This window comes from Hyaena hyaena, unplaced genomic scaffold (genome assembly GCF_003009895.1).
Source record: "Hyaena hyaena isolate Hyena2069 unplaced genomic scaffold, ASM300989v1 scaffold_266, whole genome shotgun sequence".
Classification (NCBI taxonomy): domain Eukaryota; kingdom Metazoa; phylum Chordata; class Mammalia; order Carnivora; family Hyaenidae; genus Hyaena; species Hyaena hyaena.
The window spans coordinates 916,169-933,396 of record NW_024080900.1 but is presented as its reverse complement, the minus strand read 5'-3'; positions in this window follow the sequence as shown (position 1 = coordinate 933,396).

Below are 17,228 nucleotides of genomic sequence, written 5' to 3'. Positions count from 1 at the left end.
TGGATAAATACCTAGTAGTGCAATTGCTGGGTCATAGGGGAGTTCTATTTTTAATTTTTTGAGGAACCTCCATACTGTTTTTCAGAGTGGTTGCACCAGTTTGCATTCCCACCAGCAGTGCAAAAGAGATCCCTTTTCTCCGCATCCTCGCCAACATCTGTTGTTGCCTGAGTTGTTAATATTAGCCGCTCTGATGGGTGTGAGGTGGTATCTCACTGTGGTTTTGATTTGTATTTCCCTGACGATGAGTGATGTTGAGCATTTTTTCATGTCTGTTGGCCATCTGGATGTCTTTTTTGGAGAAGTGTGTATTCATGTCTTCGGCCCATTTCTTCACTGGATTATTTGTTTTTTTGGGTATTGAGTTTGATAAGTTTTTTATAGATTTTTGGATACTAACCATTTATCTGATATGTCATTTGCAAATGTCTTCTCCCATTCCATCAGTTGCCTTTTAATTTTGCTGATTGTTTCCTTCGTTGTGCAGAAGACTTTTATTTTGATGAGGTCCCAATAATTTATTTTTGCTTTGGTTTCTCTTGCCTCTGGAAATGTATTGAGTAAGAAGTTGCTGTGGCCAAGGTTAAAGGGGTTTTTGCCTACTTTCTCCTCGGGATTTTGATGGATTCTTGTCTTACATTTAGATCTTTCATCCGCTTTGAGTTTATTTTTGTGTGTGGTGTAAGAAAGTGGTCCAAGTTCATTTTTCTGTGAGTTGCTGTCCCGTTTTCCCAGCACCACTACTGAAGAGACTATCTTTATTCCATTGGATATTCTTTCTTGCTTTGTCAAAGATGAGATGCCATATGTTAGTGGGTCTATTTCTGGGTTCTCTATTCTGTTCCATTGATCTGAATGTCTTTTTTTTTGTGCCAGTACCGTACTTTCTTGATGATTACAGCTATGTAATAGGAATGTAGCTTGAAGTCCGGGATTGTGATGCCTCCAGCTTTGGCTTTCTTTTTCAAGGTTGCTTTGGCTATTCAGGGTCTTTTCTGGTTCCGTACAAATTTTATGATTGTTTGTTCTAGGTCTGTGAAGAATGTTGGTTTTGATAGAGATTGCATTGAATATGTAGGCTGCTTTGGGTAGTATTCACATTTTAACAATATTTGTTCTTCCTCTCCAGGAGCATGGAATATTTTTCCATTTTTTGTGTATCTTTTTCAATTTCTTTCATAAGCTTTCTATAGTTTTATTGTATGGATTTTTCACCACTTTGGTTAGATTTATTCCTTGGTATTTTATGTTTTTTGGTGCAATTGTAAATGGGATCAATTCCCTGATTTCTCTTTCTGTTGCTTCATTATTGGTGTATAGGAATGCAACTGATTTCTGTGCATTGATTTTACATCCTGCAACTTTGCTGAATTCTTGGATCATTTCTAGCAGTTTTTTGGTAGAATCTTTTGGGTTTTCCATGTAGAGTATCATGTCATCTGCAAAGAGTGAAAGTTTGACCTCCTTTTGGCCAGTTTGGATGCCTTTTTTTCTTTGTGTTGTCTGATTGCTGAGGCTACAACTTCCAATTCTATGTTGAATAACAGTGGTGAGAGTGGGCATCCCTGTCTTGTTCCTGACCTTAGAGGAAAGCTCTCAGTTCTTTCCCATTGAGGATGATATTAGCATTGGGTCTTTCATATATGGCTTTTATAATCTCAAGGAATGATCCTTCTATCCCTACTTTCTTGAGGATTTTTATCAGGAAAGGATACTGTATTTTGTCAAATGCTTTTTCTGCATCTATTGAGAGGATCATGTGGCTCTTGTCCTTTCTTTTTGATGTGATGTGTGATGTATCACATTGATTGTTTTGCAGATATTGAACTAGCCCTGCATCCCAGGTATAAATCCCACTTGGTCATGGTGAATAACTTTTTAAAATGTATTGTTGGATCTGGGTGGCTAGTATCTTGTTGAGAATTTTTGCATCCATGTTCATCAGGGAAATTGGTCTGTAGTTCTCTTTAGTGGAGTCTTTTTCTGGTTTTGGAATCAAGGTAATGCTGGCTTCATAGAAGAGTTTGGAAGTTTTCCTTCCGCTTTTACTTTTTGGAACAGCTTCAAGAGAATAGCTGCTAACTCTTCTTTAAATGTTTGGTAGAGGGGCACCTGAGTGGCTCGGTCAGTTGGGCGTCCGACTTCGGCTCAGGTCATGATCTCATGGCTTGTGGGTTTGAGCCCCACGTTGGGCTCTGTGCTGACAGCTAGCTCAGAGCCTGAAGCCTGTTTTAGATTCTGTGTCTCCCTCTCTCTCTGACCCTCCCCTGCTCACGCTGTCTCTCTCTCAGAAATAAATAAAACATTTAAAAAAATCTAAATGTTTGGTAGAATTCCCCTGGAAAGCCATCTGGCCCTAGGCTCTTATTTTTTGGGAGGCTTTTGATTACTAATTTGATTTCTTTACTGGTTATGAGTCTGTTCAAATTTTCTATTTCTTCCTATTTCAGTTTTGGTAGTTTATACCTTTCTAGGAATTTGTCCATTTCTTCCAGATTGCCCATAGTTGCTAATAGTATTCTCTTATTATTGTTTGTATTTCTGCTGTGTTGGTTGCAATCTCTCCTCTTTCATTCTTGATTTTATTTGGGTCCTTTCTTTTTCTTTTTGATCAAACTGGCTAAGGGTTTATCAAGTTTGTTAATTCTTTCAAAGAACCAGCTTCTGGTTTCATTGATCTTTCTACATTTTGTTGTTGTTGTTTGTTTGTTTGTTGTTTTTTGTTTCAGTGGAATTGATTTCTGCTCTAATCTTCATTATTTCCTGTCTTCTGCTACTTTGGGTTTCATTTGTGGTTCTTTTTCCAAGGGCTTTGAAGTGTAAGGTTAGGTTGTGTATCTGAGACCTTTCTTCCTTCGTTAGGAAGGCCTGCATTGCTATACACTTCCCTCTTACAACTGCCTTTGCTGCATCCCAGAGGTTTTGGCTGTGGTATTATCATTTTCATTGGCTTCCATGTACTTTTTAATTTCCTCTTTAACTTCTTGTTTAGCCCAGTCATTCTTTAGTAAGATGGTCTTTAGTCTCCAAGTATTTGTTATCTTTCCATATTTTTTTTGTGGTTGATTTTGAGTTTCATAGTGTTGTGGTCTGAAAATATGCACAGTATGAGCTTGATCTTTTTGTACTTATTGAAGCCTGATTTGTGTTCCAGTATGTGATCTATTCTGTAGAATGTTCCATGTGCACTCAAGAAGAATGTGTATTCTGCTGCTCTAGGATGAAATGTTCTGAATATATCTGTTAAATCCATCCAATCCAATCTAATGTGTCATTTAAAACCATTGTTGCCTTGTTGATTTTCTGTTTAGATGATCTGTCCATTGCTATAAGTGGGTGTTGAAGTCCCCTACTATTATGGTATTATTGTCAATGAGTTTCTTTATGTTTGTGATAAATCAGTTTATATATTTGGGCGCTGACACATTTGGAACATAAATGTTTACAATTGTTAGGTCTTCTTGGTGGATAGATCCCTTAGTTATGATATAATGCCCTTCTTTATCTCTTGTTACAGTCTTTATTTTAATGTCTAGATTGTCTGATGTAAGTATGGCTATTCCGGCTTTCTTTTGGCAACCATTAGTATGATAGATGGCTCTCCATCCCCTTACTTTCAATCTGAAGGTGTCTATAGGTCTAAAGTGGGTCTCTTGTAAACAGCAAAGAGATGGATCTTATTTTCTTATCCATTCTGTTATCCTATGTCTTTTGATTGGGGCATTTATTCCAGTACTGAAAGATATGAATTTATTGCCATAGAATTGCTTGTGGAGTTGGAGTTTCTGGTGGTGTTCTCTGGTCCTTTCTAGTCTTTGGTGCTTTTGGTCTTTTTTTCCATCGTTTTTTCCCAGCAGAGAGTCACCCTTAAAATTTCTTGCAGGCCTGGTTTAGTGGTAATGAATTCTTTCAATTTTTGTTTGGGAAACTTTTTATCTCTCCTTCTATTTTTTTTTTTAAATGTTTTTTTTATTTATTTCTAGGAGAGATAGAGAGAGACAGCTTGAGCAGGGGAGGGTCAGAGAGAGAGGGAGTCACAGACTGAAACAGGCTCCAGGCTCTGAGCTGGCAGTCAGCACAGAGCCCGACGCGGGGCTCGAACCCACGAACCGCGAGATCATGACCTAAGCGAAAGTCGGACGCTTAACAGACTAAGCCACCCAGGCGCCCCTCTCTCCTTCTATTTTGAATAACAGCCTCACTGGATAAAGAATTCTTGGCTGCATATTTTTCCCATTCAGCATTGAATGTATTCTGCCACTCTTTTCTGCGGGTAGGTCTGCTGCAAACCTGATCCGTCTTCCCTGGTAGGTTAAGGATTTTTTTCCCTTCCTGCTTTCATGGTTCTTCCCTTGCATGAGTATTTTGTGAATTTGACTATGATATGCCTTATTGATGGTCAGTTTTTGTTGAATCCGTTATAGGGAGTCCTCTATGCCTCCTGGGTTTGGATGTCTGTGTCTTTCCCCAGGTTAGGAAAGTTTTCCACTGTGATTTGTTCACATAACCCTTGTACTCCTTTTTCTCTCTCTTCATCTTCTGAGACCCCTATGATTCTCATGTTATTCCTTTTTAATGAGTCACTGATTTCTCTAACTCTTAAATGGTGCTCTTTTGCCTTAGTCTCCCTCTTTTTTCCTGCTTTTTTATTCTCCATAAGTTTGTCCTCTATATCGCTGATATCCCACTCTGCCTCATGCATCCTTGCCTCTATGGCATCCATTTGAGACTGCAGCTCAATTATAGCATTTTTTAATTTAATCCTAACTAGCTTTTACTTCTTTTGTCTCAGCAGAAAGGGATTCTAATCTATTTTCAACCTCAGCCAGTATTCTTATTATCATGATTCTAAATTCTGGTTCAGATAGCTTGCTTGTACCTGTGTTTATTATGCCCCTGGCTGTCATCTCTTCCTGTTCTTTCTTTTGGGGTGAATTCCTTCATTTTTGTCATTTTGAAGGAAGAAAAGGAATTAATAAGGTAAACAAATAAAATTAAAAAATTAAAAACAACACACAGAAAAATCAAATAAATGATGCTAGATAGGTGTGTTTTTTTTAATTTTTTTATTATTTTTTTAATGTTTTTTTTAAATGTTTTTTATTTATTTCTAGGAGAGAGAGAGAGAGACAGCGTGAGCAGGGGAGGGTCAGAGAGAGAGGGAGTCACAGACTGAAACAGGCTCCAGGCTCTGAGCTGGCAATCAGCACAGAGCCCGACGCGGGGCTCGAACCCACGAACCGCGAGATCATGACCCAAGCGAAAGTCGGACGCTTAACCGACTAAGCCACCCAGGCGCCCCATAGGTAGGTGTGTTTTGGTCTGGTGTTGAAAAGGTGTGTTTTGGTCTGGTGTTGAAAAGCTCGATGGATTGGAGAAAAAAGAGAAAGAAAAGAAAAAAAAGAAAAACATTTGAAAATGTGAAGAAATGATTACAATGAAGTAGAATAAAATCAAATGATGGAAATAAAATAGAATATTAAAAGTTTACAAAAAAGTAAAAAATACGGTAGAGAAAAAAATTAAAGAAAAATATTTTTAATAAAAATGGAAAATAAAATAAATTTTTTCTTTCAGTATTCAAGAATAAGAAAAGAAAAAGAAAAAAATTGAATGGATGGACCAGCAAACAGACTGAAATGTGATTGAAATTACATCGGTTTCCCCTAGAAGTCAAACTATGAAGCACTTTTATGAAGCTCTTTATAGTCCCTAAACTAAGCAGGCAGAGAGACTTGTGTTCCTGAAGATTGAGGTTGGCCCAGTTTGGCGGGGCTTAGTGTAACCGTTCCGTTCTCCACTAGATGGCGCTGCCTAGCCTACTGGGGTGGATTGTAATGCTTGCAGATGTCTGCGCGCAGGCGCGGGAGGGGTGAAAATGGCGTCACCCAGCGACTGAGTATCAGAACTCTGTGCTCTCCCTTACCAGCAATCGTGCACCTCTCTGTTGTCTCCTGCTTCCATCCACTGCCTGCTTTTACACTGTCCATGACCAAGCCGCCAGGTTGTCAGGTGTCAGTTTTAGCTCAGATGTGGCTGTGTTTCCCGACCCCTCACTTCTGAGGAACTGCGGTTTTGACCCGTTCTGACCCTCTGTGGGAGGGTCTCGCTGAGCAATGGCTGGGTGCCTACCTACCCCCAGGAACGTTTACAGGACCATGCTTCTGCCGCAGCCCACCCCAGAGAAAGTTCACACGACTGTGTAGCAGCGGCGTGTCCCGGATTGGGGCAAGTCACAACTCCCACCTGGCCCCAGGCTTCCCCCTTTACCTCCTTGTTCCAGCACCAGTGAATGCGGTTGTTCTCTGGGGTCCGCTGGGACGTTTGGCTTCGGGGAGTCCTCCCAGCAGGGGAGCCGTCTCTCCCCAGTGTGACCTGAGGACTCCCGGACCCCACTCTGCTCCTGAGGATTCCCCTCTTCCCACCAGAGCGTCTCCAGGGATCAAGCTGTGGAGTTTCAGACTCTGCACTTCCCCTGTTTATAGAGTCTTAGTGGACTTTAAACCTCTCCTTTCTCCTTTGTCCCTTTTTTTTGTTCAGTCCCTTGTTTACTCGTTCTTTTCTCTCCAGCTGCTTTTGGGCAGGGGAGGGTGCTTTCCCATACTCCTCTCTATCCTACCCTCCCCCCCATCACCATCGTCTCTGCAAGCAAAAACAGCTCCCTGCCCTCCGAGGCTTCTCTCTCCCCCAGTTCACCTCTCTGTGTCACATACCCGCCGAGTTCTGTGGTTCAGGTTGTGCGGATTGTTGTGTTAATCCTCAAATCAGTTTTCTAGGTGTGCAGGATGGCTTAGTGTTGATTTGGCTGCAATTCCAAGATGAGAGATGCAAAAAAACCTTCCATGCTGTTCCTCCATCTTGGCCCTCCAAGGCATTTTCTTCTTTTTAAAGGCTGACTAATATTCCATTTTATGTATATACCCCCTTTCGTTTATCCACTCATCCACCAGTGGACACGGCTGCTTTCACTGCTTGGCTATTGTAAATAATGCTGCTATAATCTTGGGTCTAAAAATATATCTTCAAGTCCCTCCTTCCATTTCTTTTTGGGCATATGCCCATAGGTCAAATTGCTGGATCAAATGTTAATTTTATTTCTATTCCACTTCATTTTGTTTCGTCTCATTTTAGAGAGAGAGCATATGAGTGGAGGAGAGGGGCAGAGGGAGAGAGAGAGAGATTCTCAAGCAGGCTCCATGCCAGTGCCAGAGTCCAACACAAGGCTCGATCCCAAAACCCTCGGACCTGACCCAAAATTGAGTCTGATGCTCAACTGACTGAGCCACCCAGTCACTCTTATTTTTTGAGGAACGTCTGTTTTCTATAGCAGCAGCACCATTTTACATTTCTACCAACAGGGTACAAGGGTTTTAATTTCTCCACATCTTTGTCAACACTTTTTTTGGTTTTTGGGTTTTTTTTTTTTTGCTCTCTTTTCCTTTCCTTTCTTTTCTTTTCTTCCCTCACCTCCCTCTCTTTCTTTCCTTCCTTCCTTCTTTCTTTCTTTCCCATCCTAATGGATGTGAGGTGGTATCTCACTTTGGTATTTATTTGTATTTCTCTAGTGATTAGTGATGTTGAGCATCCCTTTATGTGCTTATTCACATTTGTATATTTTTTGGGAGAAGCATCTATTCAAGTTCTTTGTCCATTTTTAAAATTAGGTTGTTTGTTTTTTTGTTGTTGAGTTGTACGAGTTCTGCATATATTTTTTTTATATCAATCCCTTCTGTAATATAGGACTTGCAAATATTTTTTCCCATTCTGTGGGTTGCTTTTCACTCCATTGATTGTGTCCTTTGATGCATCAAAGCTTGTAATTTTGATGGAGTCCAATTTCTCTATTTGTGTTTTTGTTGCCTGTCCTTTAGGTGTCATATAAGAAAACAATGCCAAATCCAATGTCATGCCGATTTCCTCCTATGTTTTCTTCTAAGAGTTTTATATTTTAGTTCTAATATTTAGGTCATTGTTCCATTTTGGATTAATTTTCTAATATGGTACAAGGTTGAACTTCATTCTTTTTCATGTGGATGTCCAGTTTTCCCATTGCCATTTGTTGAAGCGATGTGACTTTTATAAAGCCATAAAACTAGATACTAGACAGAGATGGACCAGACTTTCAGTTCCCTGATTTCCTTAGTTTTTAGGATTTCTCCTGATATTCTTTGTCAGTGCCCCATTGCCCACTATCCTAGATAATTGGGGCATTGTTATACCTGCCCAGCAGTGTTAATAGATATAGATACTCTCAACTTGCATTTAATTAATTTATTTACTTATTTAAATTCAAGTTAGTTAACATACAGTGTAGTATTGGTTTCATGAGTAGAACCCAGTGATTCCTCACTTATATATAACACCCAGTGCTCATCCCAATGAGTGCCCTCCTTAATAACTATCACCCATTTAGCTTGTGACCTGAGCTAAAATTAGGAGTCAGGTGCTCAACTGACTGAGCCACCCAGGCACCCCTCCAATGTTTTAAATAAGGAGGTAATACAGTGTTTCAGCTACTCCTCTACTTTACTGTTCCACTGAGTGTGGAAAGGAGACCAACCAAATCACAAAGATTTGGCTTCATGGTCACATGTCATTCATACTTTACTTCACATACTTGTCCTTTACTAAATCACGGGGCTCCTTAAGAACCAAGAATCTTCTCTCAGGGAAAGAAAAGGGGCTTGTTTAAGAAAGTGTAACTATTTGGAAATATGAATGATGAAATGATTAATGTGAAGAATCTGGACTTAGTTAACTGAAATGCTAACTTAGTTAATACTTGAATTTTTTTAATGTTTATTTATTTTTGAGAGAGAGAGAGAGAGAGAGAGACAGAGCATGAACGGGGGAGAGGCAGAAAGAGAGGGAGACACAGAATCTGTAGCAGGCTTCAGGCTCTGAGCTGTCAGCACAGAGCTTGACATGGGATTCGAACCCATGAACTGTGAGATCATGACCTGAGCTGAAGTCAGACGCCTAACCAACTGAGCCACCCAGGCGCCCCTAATTAACTTCATTTCTGAACTACATTCTAACAAGACTCTCTTTGATCTTGGTTCTATTTTGATTCATATCTAAATGCCTTCTCTCTAATTTTCTTTGCAGGAGTCGGTATTTAATGTATTCTAGAGGGAAAGATTTAATAAATTAAGGAGTAGAAATATTTGAAAATCACTTTCAAAATGTATTAAACAGGACACATTTCATTAAGTGCAACCCGATATATATTGGGTCCCACATGGTCCAGCCTTTGCAAGGTGTTATATTTAAAGAAACACCTTAACCTTAAGAATCTTAAGAAAGATGCTTAACCAACTGAGCCACCCAAGTACCCCTGTTCATACATTTTGAAACATATCTTCCCTTTATATATCTGTTACGGGATTTCACTTCCGGTCATCTCTGTGTCTCCAATTGTTTGAAGCGAATATATTTCTCTTGAATGAATGCATAAACAAACAGCACAGAACATGTCATAGACACATCTAGAAAGGAGAGATTGCTGTGGAGAGCTGACAGAGGTAATAGGGTAGTTTCGTTAGGTTTATTGGAGGAGACTGAATCTCAGCAGGAACATAAAAGAGAAATCGGCTTTTAAAAACATTTTTTTTTTCAACGTTTGTTTATTTTTGAGACAGAGAGAGACAGAGCACGAGCTGGGGAGGGGCAGAGAGAGAGGGAGACACAGAATCTGAGACAGGCTCCAGGCTCCGAGCTGTCAGCACAGAGCCCGATGTGGGGCTCGAACCCATGGACCACGAGATCATGACCTGAGCCGAAGTCGGACACTTAACCGACTGAGCCACCCAGGCGCCCCAAGAAATTGGCTTTTTATAGGGTTGAGGCGTGGAAATGGTATGAGGAATTCAGAAGAGAAAATACGTGCAAAAGATTTGAGGGGATGGACCAATTTGGGTAGAATGGAAGGGGGGGGGGGGTTGGAAATGAGGACGGATAAGCATAGCCTTCTGGAACCGAAGCGAAGAGGAGCCAAGACTTCCAAGGGAAGAAGGATAATTTCATGGAAAGAGCCCGAGCTTTGAACTATATCACTATTTAACTCTTAGCCCCACCACTTACTGTTTGTGTGGCATTAGGCAAACCGCCTGACCCCCAAGCTTGTTTTTTTATCTATAGGGTAAAAATAATGTGCATAATTTGCAACATTTTTATGAAGATTAGCAAAAATTTTCATCCAATGCCTTTTAAGTGGTAAACATATGGGAAAGGCAGCTGTTAAGTTGACTGTTATACTGGCAGGTAGAGTTAAACGCTTTTTTTTTTTTTAATACACAAAGAGTGGCATTTTAACATCATTTGATGGTAGCATAATTGAACCATTAAAATTTATAGAGTTATAATCCAGGAAACGAACCAGCGAGTCTACTAGACATCTCCAATGCAAGGAAATCACGGCCTTCTTTGGTTGATTGGCAAGCAGCAAAAGGTAATAGGAATATTTAAAATCCTGTCATGGGGTTTTTGTGGATTTTTTTTCCCTCCTCAAGATTTGGGTTTATGATTCAGCTTTCAAGCAGACCGTTGCTTTCTTTATAGAATTATTTATATTCCCTCTTACACTGTTGGTGGGAATGTAAACTGGTGCAGCCCCTCTGGAAAACAGTGTGGAGATTCCTCAAAAAATTAACAATAGAACTCCCCTATGACCCAGCAATAGCACTGCTAGGAATTTACCCAAGGGATACAGGAGTGCTGATGCACAGGGGCACATGGACTCCAATGTTCATAGCAGCACTCTCAACATAGCCAAATCATGGAAAGAGCCTAAATGTCCATCAACTAATGAATGGATCAAGAAGATGTGGTTTATCTATACAATGGAATACTACATGGCAATGAGAAAGAATGAAATCTGGCCATGTGTAGCAACATGGATGGAGCTCAGGGGTGTTCTGCTGAGCGAAATAAGTCAGGCAGAGAAGGACAGATACCATATGTTTTTACTCATATGTGGAACAGGAGAAACTTAACAGAGGACCATAGGGGAGGGAGAGGGGGGAAAAATAGTTAAGGAGAGGTAGAGAGGCAAACCATAAGATACTCCTAAATACTGAGAACAAACTGAGGGTTGATGGGGGAGAGGGGAAAAGGGGTGATGGGCATGGGGGAGGGCACTTGCTGGGATGAATGCTGGGTGTTATATGGAAACCCAACTTGACAATAAACTATAATAAAGAAAGAATTATTATTTTTTCTGCACTATCACGTGACACTCTCCTTCCTAAAAACCAACAACCCTAAGTCTACCTTAGTAAGTTGATGTCCTAGATTTTACTATGGCCATATCTGAATTCCTGCCTGCCAGGACAGCGAGTGGAAGAGATTATGATTCTTTGCATCTTAAACCTTTCTCGGGTTAAAATGGTAGCTAGGAGTTTATCATTATCACATTATTCTTAGCCAAAGGCTCATAAGGAGTGAACACTGTTTCAGAATGTGCTTGTTTCCATGTCGTGATGTATGTTGTGACTTATCCTTTGTAGTCATGAACCAATAGCTGCCTGATGGCCTCTAGGTTTCCATCTGGTATTCTGTAGTTCTTTTCCAACTACTAATTGATTGTGGATTTCCCATTTTTGCTCTAATTACCTTAACCTTTGCTGTTCTAATCCAGATGTTTAGGAGGTCACTTACATTCCAAAAATGAAAAACATAAAGTAAAGGTGTTCTCCATGATGCACTTGTATTATTGATGCAGATTGTCATAATTAACAGTAGTATTCTGTGGGAGGAGGACACGGAACATTTGACAGTTGTCCCTTATGTTTCCTGAAGAAAACAGGGACAAAAAAGGCTTTTGATTAAATGAACTTTATCTCTTGGGTCTTGAGCAATAGAAAAAAAGGTAATTTCGTTTCTACAGAAAATTTTTGGTAGGAGATGTGCCTTGAATGCAAAGTAATTAATTTACATATCCGACTAAAAACAAATCCCCAAGGAAGGCTTTAAAAATGATCTTCTCTTCAGATTTTCAGTTAGAAATCAGAATTTGCATTTCTTTACCTATTAGAAAAGGATATTCCCATCCATTGGACACAATATATCATCATGGCTAGTATCAGCCCTAGCTTTGGAAAGAGACAGCTTAGGCCCATCTCCTGGCTTCCTTATTTGCTATCATGTAATCTTTGGTAAGTTACACAGCTGAAAATGGACATGGTAATGATCTCATAAAATTGTCAGGATTAAAGAGTTAGCAAATAAGTTTTGACTTCCAGTAAGATTTGATAAGCAATGGTAAGCCATTAATCTTTTGATCAACTAGAAAAAAAATTGGAAATTATATTTTAAAAGATCTTTGAGGAGGGTGGAAACAAAAAGGTCTAAATGAACTTCCAAAGACAGAGGTGCTCTTCCTAGGTGAGCTGAGTGTACTTTTTTCCTTCCTTATGCAGATTTGCTGAGTCTGATCACGGGTTGAGGAACAGGCAGAGAGGCTATACTAGGGGAGGAAAAACTAGCAGAGATTTCGACTACCATATGGCTTGGTATGCTGGTTTGAAATCTAGGGAACACCCAAGTGCCAGACAGTCTGCCTGATGGGTATTTGCTGAATGCTGAGTTGGGGGTATTTGAAGCCAGGTCCTGGACTGGAGAGGCAGAAGAAATATTTTGTAGTCTCACAGTGCTTATGAGAAAAATTTCCCTTGGAGGCGAGGCCCTGCAACACATATAAGACAGATCTCTTCTTTGAGACATATAAAAATGGGTGAAATTTGTCCAAGTAAAGCTACTATCCGGCTTTTTGGAAACCTAATTCCTGAATAGAGCAAGGTGATCAACACCTCATCTTGTCCACCTAACAGAGGGCAGGGGGAGCCGTTTCTGGAGGAAAATGACAAGTTCAATTTTTAATGGTTTCTTCACATACAATGAGAAAAATGAGGATACATACAAAGAGGCAAGAAAAATTTTTAGTAATAATTGATATAAAGGAAAAGATAGTTAAGGAGACTAAATTATCCACATGTTGAAGTTACTAGATGTTATTATACATATATCAAAGAAAATAGAGGAAGGGATGAACAAAATGGACAAAAAGAAAACTTCAAAAAAGCCCATGCAGGGGCGCCTGGGTGGCTTAGTCGGTTAAGCGTCCGACTTTCGCTTAGGTCATGATCTCGCGGTTCGTGGGTTCGAGCCCCGCGTCGGGCTCCGTGCTGACTGCCAGCTCAGAGCCTGGAGCCTGTTTCAGTCTGTGACTCCCTCTCTCTCTGACCCTCCCCTGCTCACTCTGTCTCTCTCTCTCCTAGAAATAAATAAAACATTAAAAAAAATTAAAAATAAAACAAAAAAGCCCATGCAAAGTAATCAGGTGGATATTAAAAAAAATGTAATATTTATACTTAACTCATTGCATGGGTTTAACAGCAACTTGGTCACAGCAGAAAATAAGTTTAGTGAGGAAAAGCCAATAGAAAATATTCAAGCTAAAACACAGAGAGGGTAAAAAAGAAATAGAAAAAAATAGAATGTAATAGAAATGTAGGATAATATCTGAATGGGTTAATTATGTGTAACATAAGTATGTGCTCTGACTTGATCTGAGAGTGTAGGAGAGTTAATAAGGCAGAAACAACATTTGAAAAGATAGAGGCTGAGAATTTGTTCAGAGATGGTCAGAGAACCACAATCAGGATAAGTATAAAGAAAAAATACATAAAAAGGTCATAATTAAACTTCTAAAAGAAAATATTAAAGATTGTGAAAGATTATTTTCAAACAAGTGATAACAAGACTAACAGCAGACTTTTCAATTGAAAGTACGGCAGCAGGAAGGCAATGAATGATATCTTTAAAACAATTAAAGTAAAAGAAACTTTCATCTATGAATTCAATACATAATGAAAAATAACCTTCAAAAATGAAGGTAAAATAGAGACATTTTATGCCAAGAAAAGCTGAGAGAATTGGTCTCTAGCAGAACTTCTCTACAAGAAATACTAAAAAGAGTTGATTGTACTGAAGTTAAAGGATTTCCAGTAGATGCACAGAACTCCAGGAAGGAATGAAAACCACTAGCACTGGAAAATATGTGGTAATATACATATAAAAATTCTGACTTTGTAAAAGAATAATGAGAACAATATCTTGTGGGTTTTCATATCCAGTTGGGTTTGAAGAGCACAGGTTTGAACTGCAGGGGTCCACTTAGGGGCACCTGGGTAGCTCAGTCAGTTGAGCATCCAACTTCGGCTCAGGTCATGATCTCACAGTACATGGGTTTGAGCCTCACGTCAGGCTCTGTGCTGACAGCTAGCTCAGAGCCTGTTTCAGATTCTGTGTCTCCTTTTCTCTCTGACCCTCCCCTGATCACACTGTCTCTCTCTCTCAGAAAAAAAAAAAATCAGTATATAATACATAGAACATACAAAATATACATCAACTGTTTATGTTATTGGTAAGGCTTCCTGTAAACAGTAGGTTATTGGTGCTTAAGTGTTGGGAGGGTCAAAAGTGATACATGGATTTTCAACTAGATAGGGGTCAGTGGCCTTAACCCCTGGATTATTCAAGTGTCAACTGAATATGTTATATATCTAGTATAATATATAAAATATATAGTAGTTTGCTGCATAAAAAGTTGTCCCATCAAAACTCTTTAGTTTGACCACTGCTTGGGATAGCATTATTTTTTTTAAGAACTCTTTTCAGTTCACATGTGTCTCCTCATGATAGGGATGGTATGCTGAGGCTAGTCAACCCTATTTTGTAGCAAGTTTTAAAATGTGGTATCATGCTGACCTCTAAGAGTCAGGTGATAAAATGAAATTCACTCATGTAATCTGAGAGGATTTATTTGAAATGTATATGGAGAGAGAGACACTATTGGATCATTTTCTGTTTCTTCATGTGAGATGAGTAACGCAGAACATTTGCTTGGACAAACCAGCTGATCTAACTACTTACAAAGAATTAAGTCTATGAGGCGCCTGGGTAACTTGGTCAGTTAAGGTCCAACTCTTGATTTCGGCTTGGGTCATGATTTCATAGTTGTGAGACCAAGCCCCATGTTGGGCTCTGTGCCGGGCATGAAGCCTGCTTAAGACTGTTGCATTCCCTCTCCCTCTGCCTCTATCCTCTAAAAGAAAAGATTTAAGTTTGTTTACTAATCTTTAAACTTACAATTCAATCATTGTAAAAAAAATATGAAAACCGCACAAAGATTAGGAAGAATGAAATTGAGTTAAATTTTGTAAGATTTTTGCATTGTTTGAAAGTGATAAATGAAAAGGTAAAGGGCAATTAGAGTTGTGCTATAAAATCTCTAGAGTACCTAAATAAAATAAAAATACTAAATGGGAAAACGGAAAAGCAAATTGAGTGTATATATATATATACATATATATATATATACCGATTTACTTAAAAACATTGATTCAGGGGCACCTAGGTGGCTCAGTCAACTAAGTGTTCAACTTTGGCTCAGGTCATGATCTCATGCCTTGTGTGTTCGAGCCCTGCGTCAGGCTCTGTGCTGACAGCTCAGAGGCTGGAGCCTGCTTCAGATTCTGTGTCTCCTTCTCTTTCTGCCCCTCCACTGCTCAGGCTCTGTATGCCTTTCTCTAAGATAAATAAAGATTAAAAAAATTTAAAAACATCAATTCATGATAATGAAGGTAGACAAAAACATAAAGAAATAATAAAAGGTGAGACAAACAGAAACTCTTAAATGTTTGAAAATTATGCTGCATACATCTAAATAATTCCATAGGTCAAAGCAATCATCATAATAATAGTTTGAACAAAAATGTATATGAAACATAACAAAATCTAACCAAAGCAGTGTTTAGAGAGAAGTTTACAGCTTCAAAGGCTATCAAAAATTGACAACCTAAGTTTCCATTTGAAGAAGAAAAAGACAAAAAAATTAAGTCAAATGAAAGAAGGATGAAAGAAATGAAAAAAGTCAGAATTTAATGAAATAAAATTTACAAAATTTGTTTTTATTGATGAGATAATAAAATTTATAAATCCCAGGAAAGGAATAATTGTAATAAAATTACCAAAATCAGAAATGAAAAATGGGTCATCATCACAGCTATTCAATTTGAAAACTTAAGTGAAATGGATAAAGTCCTTGAAAGGTAATAGTTTGGCAAAGTTGAAATAAGAAGAAATAGAAAATATGAATAGTTCTATAGTTAATAAAATAATTGAACTTGTAATAAAAATAATATTAATGGAAATTTTAGGCTCTAATGATTTCACTGAACTTTTTCAAACTTTTAAGAAAGAAAGAATACCAATTTATACAATTTATTCCAGAAAATAGAAATAAGGAAAACTTTTCAGTTCATTTTATGAGGCCAGCAAAACTTTTTTTAAATTAAAAAACATTTTTTAATGTTTATTTATTTTGAGACAGAGAGAGACAATGTGAGTGGTAAAGGGGCAGAGAGAGAGGGAGATACAGAATCCAAAGCAGGCTCCAGGCTCTGAGCTGTCAGCACAGAGCCTGACGTGGGGCTTAAACTTACGAACCACGAGATCATGACCTGAACTGAAGTCAGACGCTTAACTGACTGATCCACACAGGCACGCTGCTGATGAGCCATTTCTAAAGGTCAACATCATTAGTCAACAAGGAAAGACAAATTAAAATTACATGGAAATATCACTATACACCAGAGAGAAGGGTTAAAATTAAAAACACAATGCCAATTTATGAATTCTTATACTGCAGGTGGGACCGTATTGGCACAACCTCTTTGGAAAGCTGTATGTATGGTAGTGTCTACTACGGCAAATCATGACCTAGCAATTCTTTTTTTTTTTTTTTTGTACAGATAGTTTATAGTCAAGTTGGTTTCCATATAACACCCGGTGCTCATCCCCACAAGTGCCCTCCTCCATGCCCATCTCCCCCCTCCCCCCCCACACCCATGAGTCCTCAGTTTGTTCTCACCCTTCAAGAGTCTCTCATGGTTTGCCTCTCCCCCTTTCCCCCACTATTTCCCCCCTTCTTCTCCCCCATGGTCCTCCGTTAAGTTCCTCCTAATCCTTCGATACCTGCAAACATGTGATATTTGTCCTCCTCTGCCTGACTTATTTTGCTAAGCATAACACCCTCAAGGTCCATCCATGTTGCTACACATGGCCAGATTTCACTCTTTCTCATTGCCATGTAGTATTCCATGGTATAGATAAACCACATCTTCTTGATCCATTCGTCCGTTGATGGACACTTAGGCTCTTTCCAT